Source organism: Eurosta solidaginis, chromosome 1 (genome assembly GCF_040869045.1).
Source record: "Eurosta solidaginis isolate ZX-2024a chromosome 1, ASM4086904v1, whole genome shotgun sequence".
NCBI lineage: Eukaryota > Metazoa > Arthropoda > Insecta > Diptera > Tephritidae > Eurosta > Eurosta solidaginis.
The window spans coordinates 66,713,819-66,729,578 of record NC_090319.1 but is presented as its reverse complement, the minus strand read 5'-3'; the positions used below and the strand labels follow the sequence as shown (position 1 = coordinate 66,729,578).

General features: G+C 39.6%; 1 protein-coding gene across 4 annotated transcripts in view; it reads right to left on the bottom strand.

Moving 5' to 3' along the window:
- Positions 1 to 12,316, bottom strand: part of E2f1 (E2F transcription factor 1) — a 269,882-nt gene extending 257,566 nt beyond the window's left edge. For 2 of the 4 annotated variants that reach the window (XM_067757839.1, XM_067757823.1), the window contains exon 1: positions 11,574 to 11,908. The gene's annotated coding sequence lies outside the window, so the exon portion shown is untranslated. Of the gene's footprint in view, positions 1 to 5,892; positions 6,152 to 11,573; positions 11,909 to 12,166 lie in introns of those variants that run through there. The other 2 variants (XM_067757843.1, XM_067757830.1) reach the window with 2 other exon arrangements.
- Positions 12,317 to 15,760: the final 3,444 nt, after the last annotated feature.

Sequence of the window (15,760 nt, the reverse complement as noted above, 5' to 3'; positions counted from 1 at the left end):
AGGCAAATCCCTAACAACACCAATAAAATGTGGAATTGGGGAAAAGGGGGCGTGGCACCTCCCATACAAATGGAATATATCATACTGCATATCTCTGGATGTAGTAATGGTAGGATAGTGAAAATTGGTAAGGAGCTATAGGACGTTAAGCCCTAACACCTCCTGTAAAATGTGGAATTGGGGAAAAAAGGGCGTGGAACCATCCCTACAAATGGGATTTTTTCAGAACTGTGGCTGCCGTATAAACTTAGGTTATTTTAACACTTAAAGTTTGACTTTTTTGTTGAGTTTGGCCAGAGAGGATAGATAGAATAAGAGACCTCAATTAAATTTTTATTTGTAATGTACCTGATTGGCGGGTATTGGAAAATTGACTTCCACAGATTTTTAAGAAGTTTATATTAATATATATTGTGATTGTTGGAAAGAGGATGAACTGCTTAATTAATACGATCGTTTAAAACAATCAAAAATACCTCATGAAAATGTGTAGAGCAATTTAAAATTACCCCTCAGATGGGACATTACAAATAAATTTCGCAAAAAGTATAAAATGTCGTCTGTTATTCTATCTATCCTCTCTGGTTTGGCTGTTATTCCTTTTGGACGTTTAGTAATCTGCCGCCGCTAAAAAAAATTTGGTAGCTTCAGTCTATCTACATCTTCTATAAAAATCAAATTCTGTGTGTGTGTTCCCTATGGAAATGTATTTCCCACACTTCATTCATCACCAAATATTGGCTATAGGTTCCTTCTATAAAGACGAAGGTTTTTCATATTTCAGAATTAGGAATTTTAAATTTATATTTTTTTTTGCTATGCGAACGAGCAATCTTAGCTCCCAAAAAGATCATGTTAACAAAATCAATGATCGCATTCAAAACCGAATTCCTGGTGAAAGTAACGAAATATAAATTTTGAATTATCCAATTGAATTTCTAAACTCTTTAGAACCACCTGGAATGCCTGCGCATATATTAACTTTGAAAATTGGCTCACCAATCATGCTTCTTCGGAATTTAGACCCACCAAAATTGTGCAATGGAACCAGACTTTGCGTTAAGAAATTAATGCCGAATGTAATCGAAGCAACATTCATCAGCGGTAAAAGCAAAGGTCAAGATGTGCTCATACCGCGGATCCCAATAATTGCAACACATTTGCCATTCAATTTTAAGCGCTTACAGTTTCCTGTACGCCTTGCTTTTGCAATTACAATCAACGAAGCACAAGGACAATCCCTTACTGTTGCAGGATTAAATTTAGAGAGTCCGTGCTTTTTCCATGGCCAGCTATATGTTGCATGCTCTAGAGTTGGAACGCCAAAAAAATTGTTTATCTTTGCACCGAACGAAAAAACCCAAAAATTGTGTACCCACTTGCATTACAATAAGATACAATAATAAAATGTTTTAAACGAAAATTTCACCAAATATGCATACAAAATTCAATTCAATTTACAGAACAATAAACTAAATTATCAACAAACGAAACAAAAAAATAATGCAATTCGATCTCGGGCGTTACAACGTACGCCGGCTAAAGTTAGTGATATATATTTTTGATTTTATTTTCGTGAAAATACTGTGGTATGGAAACTTACATTCGAGTTCAGTTAGAGAAACACAAGTTGGGAATTACATTTTTTCAACTTAAGTAAAAGCATTTTTTGCTTTATAAAAAATTCTGTCGTTTGCTGAGTACGCTATGATTCTCAAGTTGAGCAAATGTTTCGAAACAACTCTTGACATTTTAGAAGTATGGTATTAGTCAACATGAGCTCCAACGGTACTCAAGCCCAAATGCTTATTGGGTATATTCGACGCCATTTCGAACGAACGCAAATAACTGATACGTTAACTAGAGTTTAACCCTGTCATATCGGCCGCTTAACCTCAGCGTAAACTTCTGCCATGAAGCTCTTCTCAATGAAAATTAATCTGCAACTGCAAGGCAGTTCGGAGTCGGAGTCGGAGCACGACGAAAGTTGGCCTAAATCTCCTCCGAATAAAAGATTATTTGTTACGAATGTAGTTTCAACGTAGCGGGTTGTTGTTTTAACCTTGATGGTTTAGGGAGTGTTACGGATATGGACAGTCCTCTGCCGAATATTTACACTGTACGCTTTGCTACCATCTGGTAATAGCCCGGCTGCCGCGCGAAGGGCATTTTCGATACCAGGAACCTTTGAGGGTCTGTGGGTTTTAATCGCCTCTTACGATCGGCATGCCGAGTCCATCGCTCAACCCCAAATACGGGATTAACACACCATTACACATTTATGGAGCGATCAGGAGGATAAAAGACAGACTCCGTTTTCCGTTTGCCAGCACTCCCGTTGCAACTGAATCTCATGGTGAACAGACGCTAGCAGTTCTTCACCCCACCCAATATGTGCGATCACTCACAAGTTGTGAGTCACAACGTGTCATCAATATGCTCTAACGAGAGTCCGATGAAACTTGCAGTCTCAACAGGGTTGGGAGAGATAAGGGTGATCTTTGATGCTCCCAATTGGCGTCAGTTATGGCAAAACAGGGTTAACTAGCATAACTTGTAATGCAACGGTCAAAACGCAAAAGCCGGGCCTGCCCACATCCGAAAATGTGTCGGAACTGTTGTAAGGTTGGGCAGTTTATCGATTATGGCGGGTTTTTTTTCGAATATTGATCCGATACGTTCGAGTAACTATTTCCTCGGTAGACATGCCTGTCGTGAGACGATTGAGGCTTAAGGGGTTATGTGGCGGAAACCTTTCATGGCGTTACCACCGCAGTTTACAACTTCTTCAACCCAATTGTTAACATTCAAAGGACCATCATCATTGATACTACTCCACAAAACCTTCTGTGTGGCTTTATCGCTATAAGATGTAGGTACCCACCGGATCACATAGATAAAGATTTTATGTAACCACGTTAAACCTTATAGGTAATCCCACTACCAAGTCCGTAGGATTGGGACCGTATATGTATGGAGAGTTGTTGCATTGCCGTCTATACCCTTGAAAATATAAAAAATATTCTATATGGTAAGAACCCTTGCCTACCCGACTAAACAACACCCACACTAATGAGTTTGTTAATCTTTTTTTGTGCCAAAATATAAATAAGTACGTATTGGATGATACACGTTTTGATAGCCAATATTAAGCTTAATGGCCCACTGAGCACTTTTAAATTGATTGTTTTTTTCGATAAGCAAATTTACTTATTGATATTAAACAACAACAAACAACTGATGAGCTGTCTATATCTCCGCCACGTGTAATTTTATAGTAAATTCACATTTTTTCACCTACTTGCTACTTGCACTAACGCTGATGAGTGGTATTTAATTGAAAATTTTAGTGTGCAAAATATTCTATTCTGGTTTTCGACTACAGAGGATGATGTATGCTTTCGACACTTTTCGAACGATGATGGTTGACAAACGGCGCATTTTGTTGACTGCTTGGCTGTCTTTGCAGTTGGCGGTGAATGGCTTGTGTGGGCCAAGACGTTAGCTACAGCGGCCAATTTGACTTCGTCGCCAACGATAACAGAAACAATTTCGAATGTGGCTGCTGCCTCAACATTGTCGCTTTTTGTGTTTTGCGAAGAGAAAAACAAGCGCCCGATGGGGGCTACCCCATGTTAAAACGAAATGAGATGAATAAACCGAATAAGCACTTGCAGGAAAAGAAAAATGAAATAAAGCAAGGAATGAGCAATGAAGCAGTTGGTACGGTGGGATAATTTGAAGAATTGGGGGAGAAAATGTAAACTTTATCGGAAATGAAGATATGGGTATGAACGTGCAGCTGTTGTTGTGTAACTTAATGGCCGATGTTGTTGTCGGAAGCTATATAGTGTTATCGGCATTAATATTTCTTCGTACAATATATACCCTTACGCTCCGAAATTAGCACCTTACTAGAGAGGACTGCGATGTTTAGAAAGTTGGTCATATCAAATCGTTAGCGTAACAGTCGGTCTAGTACTTTAAACGACTGTCACAACATGCAACAGTTTTCACTCTTATCGTTTGAAGTAATTATATGAATACGGATTTGTGGAGATATTTTGGAACGGGAATTCTTCGTTGAAAGATGAATTCAGTACTCAACTGACAGCTACATTAGTTCAATTAGCAGTAATGATTACATGCAGATTCCCAGACAGATTATTTTGCTGGTTTGAACCCGTGGACTTAGTTTGGTCCTCTTCTTCATTTTGTAGCGATAAGCACACTCCCGGAAGGTTTTGGTCCTTTGCTCGATATTGATCCGGATTGTTCTGGGGTAATTGGCTAAATTAAGGTACTAGCTTAAAAATGTCGGGAACGACAAGCACTTGGTTCTGTTCTCGGCCATCGTCAGACATGTTAGTATATGCGCTTCCTTTTAAAGTAAAGAAAAAACAGAGCAACTCAATCGAAGGAGCGGCGCTATCTTTTCATATTTGAAGACAAACTTATTATGATCGCTCCCAGGGGAGTAGGGAGTTAGAATTACACATTAATTTAAATACAAACACCGACGCAGATTAGCGGAGTTCGCCTGTATCAGTAACACTAACCCAAAATTCGAGAGGTGTTTGTGCGCTTACAACGACAACTAGTTTATAGATGGGTTAGCTCTGGACGATAAGGCCCACTTGCAGAACGGCTATTAACATTTTTAGCACATATCAGAAGCAATTTAACCCCCAGCGGGTTAGGGGTCAAATATACCCGCGGTAGGTATGCCTGTCGTAAGACGCGATTAAAACACCAGATTCAAGGCGCTGTGTAGCGCAACCCTTTCAGGCGCAATATATAGCTTCTCCAAACCCAATTGTCAACCTCACCTATCCGTTGTTGTTGTTGTAGCAGTGCTTCACCTATCCGTGGCGAATCCTGTTTCATTAACAGACGAGGCTCTGGCGACCCCAAACTCCTCATGGAACTTGGGGGTGGTGAGGGAGGGATGGACTGAAGGTTTAATGTGGCCATATAGATAAATCTTTCCCGAGATGGTCGGGCTAGCACCTTAATGGTGCTGTGTTACCGGAGCGTACCGGATCTGTATCCGACAAAGGACCATCACATCGATAACACTCCCCAAAGACTTCGGGGAGAAACCTTATCGCTACAACAACAACAACAGGGGTTAAACTCATTTTGAAAAATCTTAAAGATAACTCCGAGTTAAAATGATAACACTAATAGTCATTATCAAGTATCAAGAACCCTTTCTACTACGCGATGTGAAATCTCCAGTTGCACGCCAGGCTTCATTATCATCGGGAAAACTATTCATGGGACTAGGATTTAGAAAATTTTTCCAATGTGGGAGGGTAGAGACAGCAGATTCTGAAAAACACGACCCACATCTTTCGTCCTGACTTCAAAAAAACTTTTAGACGATCCAACACCACCATACAGTTAAGATTCCTTTCCACTATTCAGAGCAATGTTCATATTTTGCTTTAACACAAAAGTGGCTTTCTCATGGGAAGCCAGCCCTTATCCTCGGTTGGGTGATGGTTTCTCCATTCCCTTTGGTAATTAATAACAAAAATATGTGTTCAAAAATATAAATTCAAATTTTGTCGCTTAATTTATTGAAAAAGCCCACTGTTCGCTACCATTGCTATTAAACTATGGTGAGACCGATATTATTATGCGAAAGCATATGGAGTATTGACACATAGGTGACCTAATGGAATATTAATACCAGGATGAATATGAAACCATGTAGAAAAACAAATATGCTAATTGCAAATTCTTCACAGCCTACTTTTCCTTGAAAGAATTGCATGCCACCTTTTGGCAAACAATTCTCACATATCATAAGCAAAGGCGCAATCGCCGGTATGCCACACGCACATGACCACCATTATATCCAGCTGCACATACAGCCATACATACCTTTGATATTCTTGGGGATTAACTACATCAGCGCAGCATTCAGAGTTAATAGCAGAAATGCTGCAAAATATGACCGTATGACAATCAGCTGTTCAATTGAACTTTTTACACATTTGCACCCCCGGCCCAACAATTTTACACAATTTTGTACGGATTGTTGTAATTAAAACTAATTTCTTCACATCGCCAGCGCAGCTTATTAAATTTCGAATCAGTTGCGCGAATAAAATCCACAGAAATTGGCTAACTAGCCGTCCGTCCGTCTGTATTCTCTTCCACTTTTGTGGACTAACCGTTCACTCACTTATTCACTCCACATGCATACGTCATTCGTGCGTGTGTATGTTAAAAGCTAACGTTGACGTCGCCGTCAAAGTCAAAGTCTGCAGCCGTTGTTGTTTCTCTGGTACTTGTTTTGTTTTTATGGGGCCGGTAGGTACATATGTAAGTACTCCTATTAAAAAAAGTTGGAATTCCACTAAGCGTTGGGGCGCAATAGCGGCCGATCTCTAATTATACTTACTATATATATTTAGTAAAATGACGACTAATTCTCACAGCAAAACGCAAACAACTTCCCTATAGAAAAAGAACGAAATTTGAACGATACTCGCATTTGTTCCATAGACGTTTTTAGTTTGGTTGTATGTAATATCTTGGTCACATTCGCGTTTCGCTTTCGGCCGTCCGTCACTTTTCGTCCATTTTTTTACGCTTAGAAAAAATGTTCCTCGTGTCCCCACCTTACAGTGGGCTGAAAATGGGAAAAAGTTTTCCTCCAATGGTTTAAGGGGCTTAGAATAATTGCGCGGTAGGCGTGCCTGCCAATGGAGCCCACTGAAATCCCGAATTATATCCGGTAAAATACTGCCATCGTCTAGTATTTTTGCAGCAACAAAAGCAAGAAAGTGACTATAACTCCATAGAGTTTTGCTGATATGGACAGTTATTTTACTTTCTTTCTGGTATTAGCTCGAATGTTTCTGAATAATATGTTTAACCCTACAGATAGTCTCATGTTGTTGTTGTTGTAGCCAAAAGCCCCGTCTAAACTTCCTTTCGGGGATATGAATCCGGTTCGACGCTCCACCAATCAGTTTAGTATATTTTAGTCGGCCCTTATGACTAGCATGTCTTAACGCGGGCGTATTCTTAGCCCCTTAACCCGCCTTATCTTGCTTATTTGTTGTATAAAAAGAGGTGGTTGTTACCGATGAGCGCACTTCTTTGCTGGATATGAATCTGGCCTTCCCATTCCTCTTATCTCTTAACCAAAATTATATGTTTTCCCGGCCGCCGTGCACTGTTGCTCCGCCTACTCCGCCGAAGGCCCTGAGTTCACATGTCGGTCAAATCAGCATAAAAAGCTTGGAAAAGGGTTGTATCAATTAGAAACAAGTTTTTCTAAAAGGGGTCTCCCCTCCACTGTTTAGCAAACACTTGTTGTTGTTGTAGCGATAAGGAAACTCCCCGAAGGCCTTGGGGAGTGCTATCGATGTTGATGGTTCTTTGCCGGATGCATATCCGGTACGTTCCGGTAACAAGCACCATAAAGGTACTAGCCTGACCATTTCGAGAACGATTTGGTATGACCACATGAAACCTAGGGCATCCCGCCCTCCCACTTCCTGCATCCATCAGGAGTTAGGGGTCGCCAGAGCCTCGGCTGTTAATGAAACAGGATTCGCCACGGGTAGGTGAGGTTGACAATTGGGTTGGAAAAGCTATATATTGCGCTGGCAAGAGGGTTGTGCTACACAACCCCTTGAATCAATTTGGTATTTTAGTCGCCTCTTATGACATGCATACCTATATTCTAAACCCCCTAACCCGCTGGGTGTAGTTCTCATCTGCCTTTGAGCTGCGTTAGGAGTAGGCATTTAACATGTACTACCCGTCTCACCAATTTGTAGGAAAAATTAAAAAAGAGCACAACTTACTCAGATAAGGCATCCTTTAATGGAGTTTTCTCTGCACCCCTCTAATGCGTTAAGGTTTTAGCCCGACATGTCTAACGTATGACATGAACCATCTATGTATTAACATGCCCTTTTAAACAAACTCATCTAACAAAAACCTTATTCAGGTAGCATGTTTTATTCGACTACCATTCGATGTTCCCGAGAATAGTAGAATCTAAAGTGAAAATTGATGACTGATCTATGGATATAACTCCTTTCATCTCAATCTGTATCAATCCCCGGGTTTCCCTTATGTTAGATTACAGTTAATTCCAAACATATCCAAGCAAGGCGAAACAACTCAAAGATTCTAGTGTTTGAAGTGTCTGATGCCGACTAACTTATCTTAATATGTTTTTTCCTAAATTAAAACTTTTCTAGCACCTTGTGGCTAAACCCTATATTAAACAAAATTTAATAGTTACCTTTGTCCATAAATTAGTAGAATGAACAGGGTAGAATTGCGGACATGAAAGCTGACAATCATTGAACACCTCAGAAAAACCTCTCTTTTAATACCCCAAGGGTCCAAGAGAAAAGAAAATTTGCTCGGAGTTCCTTTCTAGACAAGTAAGGAGTGTACAAAAATGCCCTGCCATGGACATTAAAAAGAGACCAAAATTTAGGAATTATTTGCGAAAATTGTAGCTATTAAAGATGCATACGATGAGATCTTGTCCAATGCCACTACGGTTAGAGAATTTAACATCGACTCGCATAGCGGCTATTGAAGCACAGAGCTCTATTGTGTTGCGACTGGTAATGCCTGACCACGTTTTCGAATTACATATTTAAAAAATAATTTAAAAAAATTGTTTAAGTTAAACGGTTTTATTGAAAACAATACTTACATGAAGTAATAATAATACTAAAAGCTAGAAAATAATTAGGTAGGTCGTAGGTACTAGTCATCACACTCCTCATCAATCTAGGGCGTTGATCAGACAATTAAATAAAAGCGTTGGACGCGTGAAATTTCTAAAAATGTGAGGCGTAGCATAACCTTATTTAATTGCCTATTATTTCTCATCTCTCATTTAGTGACTCATTAGCTGTGTTTTTTATTTACATCTATAGACGTTTACTGGCGGTCACCGTGGCGTGATGACAGCGTGCTCCGCCTACCACACCGTATGCCCTGGGTTCGCACCCCGGGCAAAGCAACATCAAGATTTCAGAAATAAGGTTTTTCAATTAGAAGAAAATTTTCTAAGCGGCGCCGCCCCTCGGCAGTGTTTGGCTAGCGCTCCGAGTGTATTTCTGCCATGAAAAGCTCTCAGTGAAAACTCATCTGCCTTGCAGATGCCGTTCAGAGTCGGCATAAAACATGTAGGTCCCGTCCGGCCAATTTGTAGGGAAAACCAAGAGGAGCACGACGCAAATTGGAAGAGAAGCTCGGCCTTAGATCTCTTCGGAGGTTATCGCGCCTTACATTTATTTTTATTTTTATAGACGTCTAAGCGTTAAACTTTAAATACACCTGAAATTGCTGCGCATAAACTTTGTACTACTAAATTTCAAGACGCATTATACTCAGATGCAACTGAAATATGTGTCTATGTTTCACCTCTACACTAATTCTATGTATCACCTCTTAAAATGGTGCGTGTCCACTATTCATCGCCACTGATTCAGCTATATGTTATACATTATGGCCACCAGAGAGTTTGTGTCTCCGATTTTAGGTACACCCTGTTCTGTTTCTAGTTATTTAACCACTGCCGCTAAATGGGTCTCCTAAGCATTATCTAAGCGAGAATAAGCGTTTTTGTTTACGCGCAAAGCAGCCCTCGATACATAATCCTTCCAAAGACTTTAATCGACTCTGCGCCACGTATGCTTGTCCCTCCTCGAACTTCAAACAAATATGAGTCAAATCGGACATCATAGGTCGCTTTCTATTCATGTATGTATTATGTGTTCCAAATATAGATCAAATCGGACCACAAATACGATTTTTTCGAATACCTCGATCCTTGCGCCACCTAGCGGCGATTTTTTATAGGACGGTTTCAATTCATGTATTCTAAATATGAGCCCAATCGGACCACAAATACGATTTTTTTGAATATCTCGATCCTTGCGCCACCTAGTTGCGATTTTTTTCATAGCTCGCTTTCCATTCATGTATGTACATATTTGCCGTCTTTCAGTGAGTTTTACAGCTCCGGCTCACGCCCAATTCTCACGGGAATGCTCTGGATCATTGAGAGACTTGAGAAGCAGATGTCGTGAAATTTTCGTACACGTGAAATGTGATAGGCAGATGTCGCCGCTGTTTTTCATTTAACTCATACGGCGAAAGGCTAAGCAGCGACATCTATTTTTGAAAAAGTAGGTATATTAAAGGCCGCGTTGCCAACCTAAAAAGAAGTAATTAACAAATTATCTAGCTCACAAATTGAACCAGACTTCTATCTGGATTTATCTGGCTCAAATCGTTGTTGTTGCATTGACATGCAAAATTATTTATCTGGCTCAGGATTTTGCCACCGGATGATAGCTATTATGTGTTTCAAATATGAGCCATATCGGACCACAAATACGATTTTTTTAAATATTCCGACCCACGTGCCACCTATCGGAGTTTTTTATGTTCTTGCATTGTCATCGAGTTCTGAACTGTATTCTAAGTTTCAAGCTTGTAGCTTATCGGGAAGTTACTTAAATTTTAATTGTCGGCCTGTCAAGTCAAGCTAAATAAAACCATTAAAAAACACCACGTTTCAGTTTAACTTGAATACTTTTGACGTTGCTGTTGTTGTAGCAGTTCCTGATGCAATTGTGGGTGGTAGGCGCGATGGCCTATAAGAATCAATGCTAATATTAAATCAGGTAATAGTCTAGTTGAGGGGTCGACTGCTAATACGCTACCAAGAGAGGTGTCAAACGACGCGTCTTGACATCAGTATTAATAATCCGAAGGCGGAAAATAAAAATACGAAAAACCGAAAAAAGACCCGCGGGTACCACCGAAACAGGGGGTGGGATCCATAGTATTTTTGCGCAGAACACCTTTCTGAGTTGGCGGCCTTCGGCCGCGCTTATAAAAAATAACCCTGGGCTACGCCATGCCAAGTCCGGTGTGGTATAACCGTGGCTACCACGGTGATGCACAATTTTTTCAACTAGACTATTACCTTAAATAGTTCCCGAGATGGTCGGGCTAGTACCTTAATGGTGCTTGTTACCGGAACGTGCATGATCCGGCAAAGGACCATCAAACCACTCAATAATTTTCATCAGTATCCTCTAACGAGAGTTCGAGAAAACTTTCTGTTTGAACCCGAGAGTTAAGGGTGTAAGAGGCGTTTACATCGGTAGTTTATCAAAACCGTTCGGATCAAAAATCCTACACCACACTAAAATCCTACACATCGCCATTTTTTGCATATGCCAGCCCACTGTGCGCTGCCCCAATGATTACACACACCCGCTCAAATATCTACATTTTTAATGTATTTTTTATCTTCTGATATTTGCAACATTAAATATTCTATGCTTAAATAAGTTTGCAGTATGTACCTAATAGAGTTTTAAATTACAAATATTCTCAATTGCTACCTATAAATTACATACGAACAGCTCGTGCATGTGCCGCATATCCGGAATGTAACATGGTGGTCGTCGTGGTGCGATTTTCTACACCGTTTCATAAACGCATAATTTTGCACTCCCTAAATAACCAATTTCTTAAGGAAATGGATAATTATTACACACCTTCTTAAATGGCAGCACTATCTTCCATGAATTGCAATTTTCTTTTTGATTTTCCTGGTTATTTTCTAGTCTTTTTTCACATTTCACATCTTTTCCATCAGGTCGGTCAAATACAATTCGCTTACCACGCGCTGCCTTCATAAAAACTATTCTTGCTTCTTTCTACTGCTGCGCTGCTACTGCAGCAAACATCTCTGACCGCATTGAATCTTCGAAAAAGCCCCAACAACAATGCGTGTTTGTTGTCAGGCGCGGGTTTGTTGTTGTTTACATTTTGACACTTGTCAAATGTAAATTGTTGTCGGAAAACAGCAGGGGTTATTTCTTTCCTACCGCGAATGTACGAACGAGATAAACTGTGAACACAGCGTATGCATTCCGTTCACACAGCATGTGTGGAAGAGAATACGATAAAGGATTTTCACTGTTGCTATTGACGAAACACCAACGCTACATATAAACCGGCGGTTTGTGGAACAACGAACAGCTGTTAAACGAATTGCGTGCAATGGTATAATAGCCGAAAATCAAAAAGCATGCGCTCATTTAATCACACAAATTTTAATTATTTACTTATTTTATTTTTTACTTACATCTTTAACAAAGATTTAAATCCAGCTTGCGAAGCAGCCGTTCACATTCTTCCGCATTCATCACATATGTATGTGGCAAAAAAACCCATAATATACGTTCCACACATTTTGCAATTGAATTAAGTATTTTACAAATAACGCAATAATTTTCTTGAAATTTTGTTTGCTCTCCAATTAAAAAATTATAGTGTGAAATCAAAGAACGTCGACATTTCTCGGGTGAAATGCAACTGCAATTCCATTATAACTTCGAAAAAGAACAAGCCATTTGCGAATGTAAATATTTACGAATGTTGTGCACAAAAGAGATGTAAAAGGAATGTCAACATTTGTCAGCTGACAGAAAGAACGGTGTTTCAGAGTAACCGAGTTGTAGAAAATTGAGGAATTTTATGATAAAGGCCCGCTTACATTAGACTTTGGTGTCGTTTAGGCATTATTTGGCACCAAAAGGGCACAATTCACCTACCTAGATTGCACATTCACGAGTTCAAAATTGCTTCGTCCTGCGCATCTACGTCACAGTTGACCCTTGGGCGAATGAAAAAAAGAGCGATAAAAAAGCCTAAAGGAAATGGCTCAATTCATACGTCATAAAAAACAGCTGATGCGCAATCTTTTTGTGTGATTTTTGTCAAAAGGGTAATGATGTGCACTGAAAAATATTTGGTAATAGTCTAGTTGCGTGGTCGACTGCTAATACGCTGTCAAAAATATCGAGAGAGGTGTCAAACTACGCGTCTTGAAATCAGTATTAATTATCCGAAGGCGGGAAATAAAAATTTTAACTAGTTCAAAAGATGTTAACGAAAAACCGAAAAATTACCCGCGGGTCCCTCCGAAACCGGGGGTGGTATCCATAGTATTTTTGAGCAGAACACCTATCTGCGTTGGCGGCCTTAGGCCGCGCTTATAATAAATTACCCTGGGTGGGTCCAGCACCAGTTTGGAGACCAAAACTATATCTGCGCAAAACACTTATATTCAAAATTTTTTTGTGGGTACTACATTACAACAACCACATGAAAATTGACAACTTCAACTGCAAATATATCCGGACAAAGATAAAATGTTTCTTTTCCGCCTTCGGATTATTGTTGTCGAGGTCAATACGCGTCTTTTGACACCTCTTTCGATATTTTTGGTAGCGTATTAGCAGTCGACCCCTCAACTAAACTTTTACCAAAAACTTTGTGTAAAAAGGATTTTTAACGGATTAAATTTTGTTCCCACCCCATTGGTGGACCGACCAGGCTAATTATTTTATAAGCGCGGCCGAAAGCCACCAACGCAGAATAATAATATTTTTCGAACGAGTTACAATTTTTGTTTTCCGCATTAATAATACTGATGTCAAGACGCGTCGTTTGACACCTCTCCCGATATTTTTGGAAGCGTATTAGCTGTTGACCCCTGTTCTACACTTTTGCCCAAAAACCGATCAATCTTTATGAGGGTTGGTGACAATTACCAACATTGAATAAATGTTAGAAAAGTTGTCCAAGTACAAATCGCCTGCCCTATATGAGATGTAAGACAACAGGTTGAGCGATTATAGAATGGATCAAAACAATATTCAAGGGTCGCATTAAACTGATACGGCCTCCAGTCGTATTCATACCGACTTAATGAACGGTTATCTCTATATACAGTTTTGGTCGTCCAACAAATCGCGCTGAGGTTACTGATGACAACTAGAGACACCAGGGGAGCTTCAACCGTTTTCCGACTGACTCTTCCACTTCCTCTGCTTCCATAGCCCGGATCATCTTTCACTCGCATGACATGGCCTAGCCAGTGTAGCCATCTTGTTTTAATTTGCTGGACTAAGTTGATGTTTGTATAAAGCTTGTACACTATCGAACATTCACTTTGATGGCATTACGCTGCGGAATGTCATAATAATATAAGATAATCGTCTTATCTTCCATGAGGATGGAAGCACAATTGCAGCAAAAGCATAAAATCGTAATAAAATCGTCAAGTCTCTTAGGGCAAGAAAAAAGAAACGGTGCTTACTACTCATAAATCAATTGGTACAGTGTGGTTGGAGGAAACTGCAGGCTTGCCAAGACACTGCGTTCAGAACTGACACGGAATGTCTCCTTGAGAAATCTGACAATCATTTACATAAAGAAACGAAACGGGGTCTAGGAAAAAAGCCAAACGAACCGTCTCTGTTAAATTTCAGAAATCAGGGCTTCCTAATAAACAACTCATTTATGCGGCCCCGCCTCCAGGTAAATAGGAGCACATACCCGTTAGTACCATGACAACATTCGGCATTCAAGAACTCAGCCGTTAAGTCTAGAAAAGGAGCCACCCAGCCACATCCATACAAGTTCGAAGTCGGCATAAAACATGTATGATTGGTCCGCCAAATCGTAGGAAATATAAAACACAAGCACAATAAATTGGAAGAGCAGCTCGGTTTTGATCTACTCAAACATATATCGGCCTGAAGGATTATTATTAAAACGACCCGCCTTATTTATGAAAAAAATTCTTAAGTGTTGTACTTTTGCAATACCATAGAGATATAAATTCAACTTCTTTCCTTTATATGTAGATATTTACAGTCTACTTTTTGTCTCATTGTACCTAAGGCCCCTATGAGACAAATTCGATCTTCGACTGTGGTCGAAAGAGCTGATCGAACGAATTTTCATTCGGTATTATTACGCGCGTTCGATGAAGGCAAGCGTTATTGTGAATTTCGATAAATTCAAAAGTTCACAATAACACATTTCCAATACTCTGTCAAATAAATTGTGGTTTGATGATTCGTCAGATGAAGAGGAAAGCTCACTGGAGCTAGCCAGAAGTAGAAGACGAGTGAGGGATGCTTCAAATACTTTGGAAATGAATTCCACCAAGTAAGCTTTCTAAGTAGGTTGTTAAATTGTTGAAATTATAGATTTATTGAAAACTTCAGACTGTCCAAAGAAGCGTTCATGGACTTTTTGTCCAGTACAGATGAACTGCTGCAGCAATGCACAAGAGCCTATTCCTAATATTCTAAAATTGGCAACAGTTCTCCGATTTTGTGCTCCGGGATCCTACCAACTGAGCATTGGAAACGAAAATGAACTCGGACTTGCCCAGCCGACTGTGTCTGTGGTACTATCAGAGGTGTTGAATGTCTTGGGACATTCTTTTTTGTGAAAGATGGATAAAATTCAATTACGAGGAGGCTGAGCTGCATCAAGCAAAGTTCCATTTCTATAATGTGCAAGTCCCTTTTGCTATATGGGGATTTTGTTCCATAATTGAAACTAGTCTTTCAAGCTGTTGTTTTGCACTCACGACCTTGGACCTATATAAAATTAATTCAAATAGTTTAAAATTACTACTACGTAGTAAAAAAGTAGAACATAAATACAAAAAAATTACATTTTAAACAATTCTTTTTCTATACGATACAGCGTCGACAACAAATTTCTATTCGCTTGAAAATTAAATACACAGCGAAAATTTCGACAGGGGTGAGGTGTCATAATACCAATTTCAAATTCGATTTTCGATGTTCGATAGCCAGCGAAGATCGAATAATGCTCATAATAGGGGCATAAATCTTATTTCGAAATTATATAT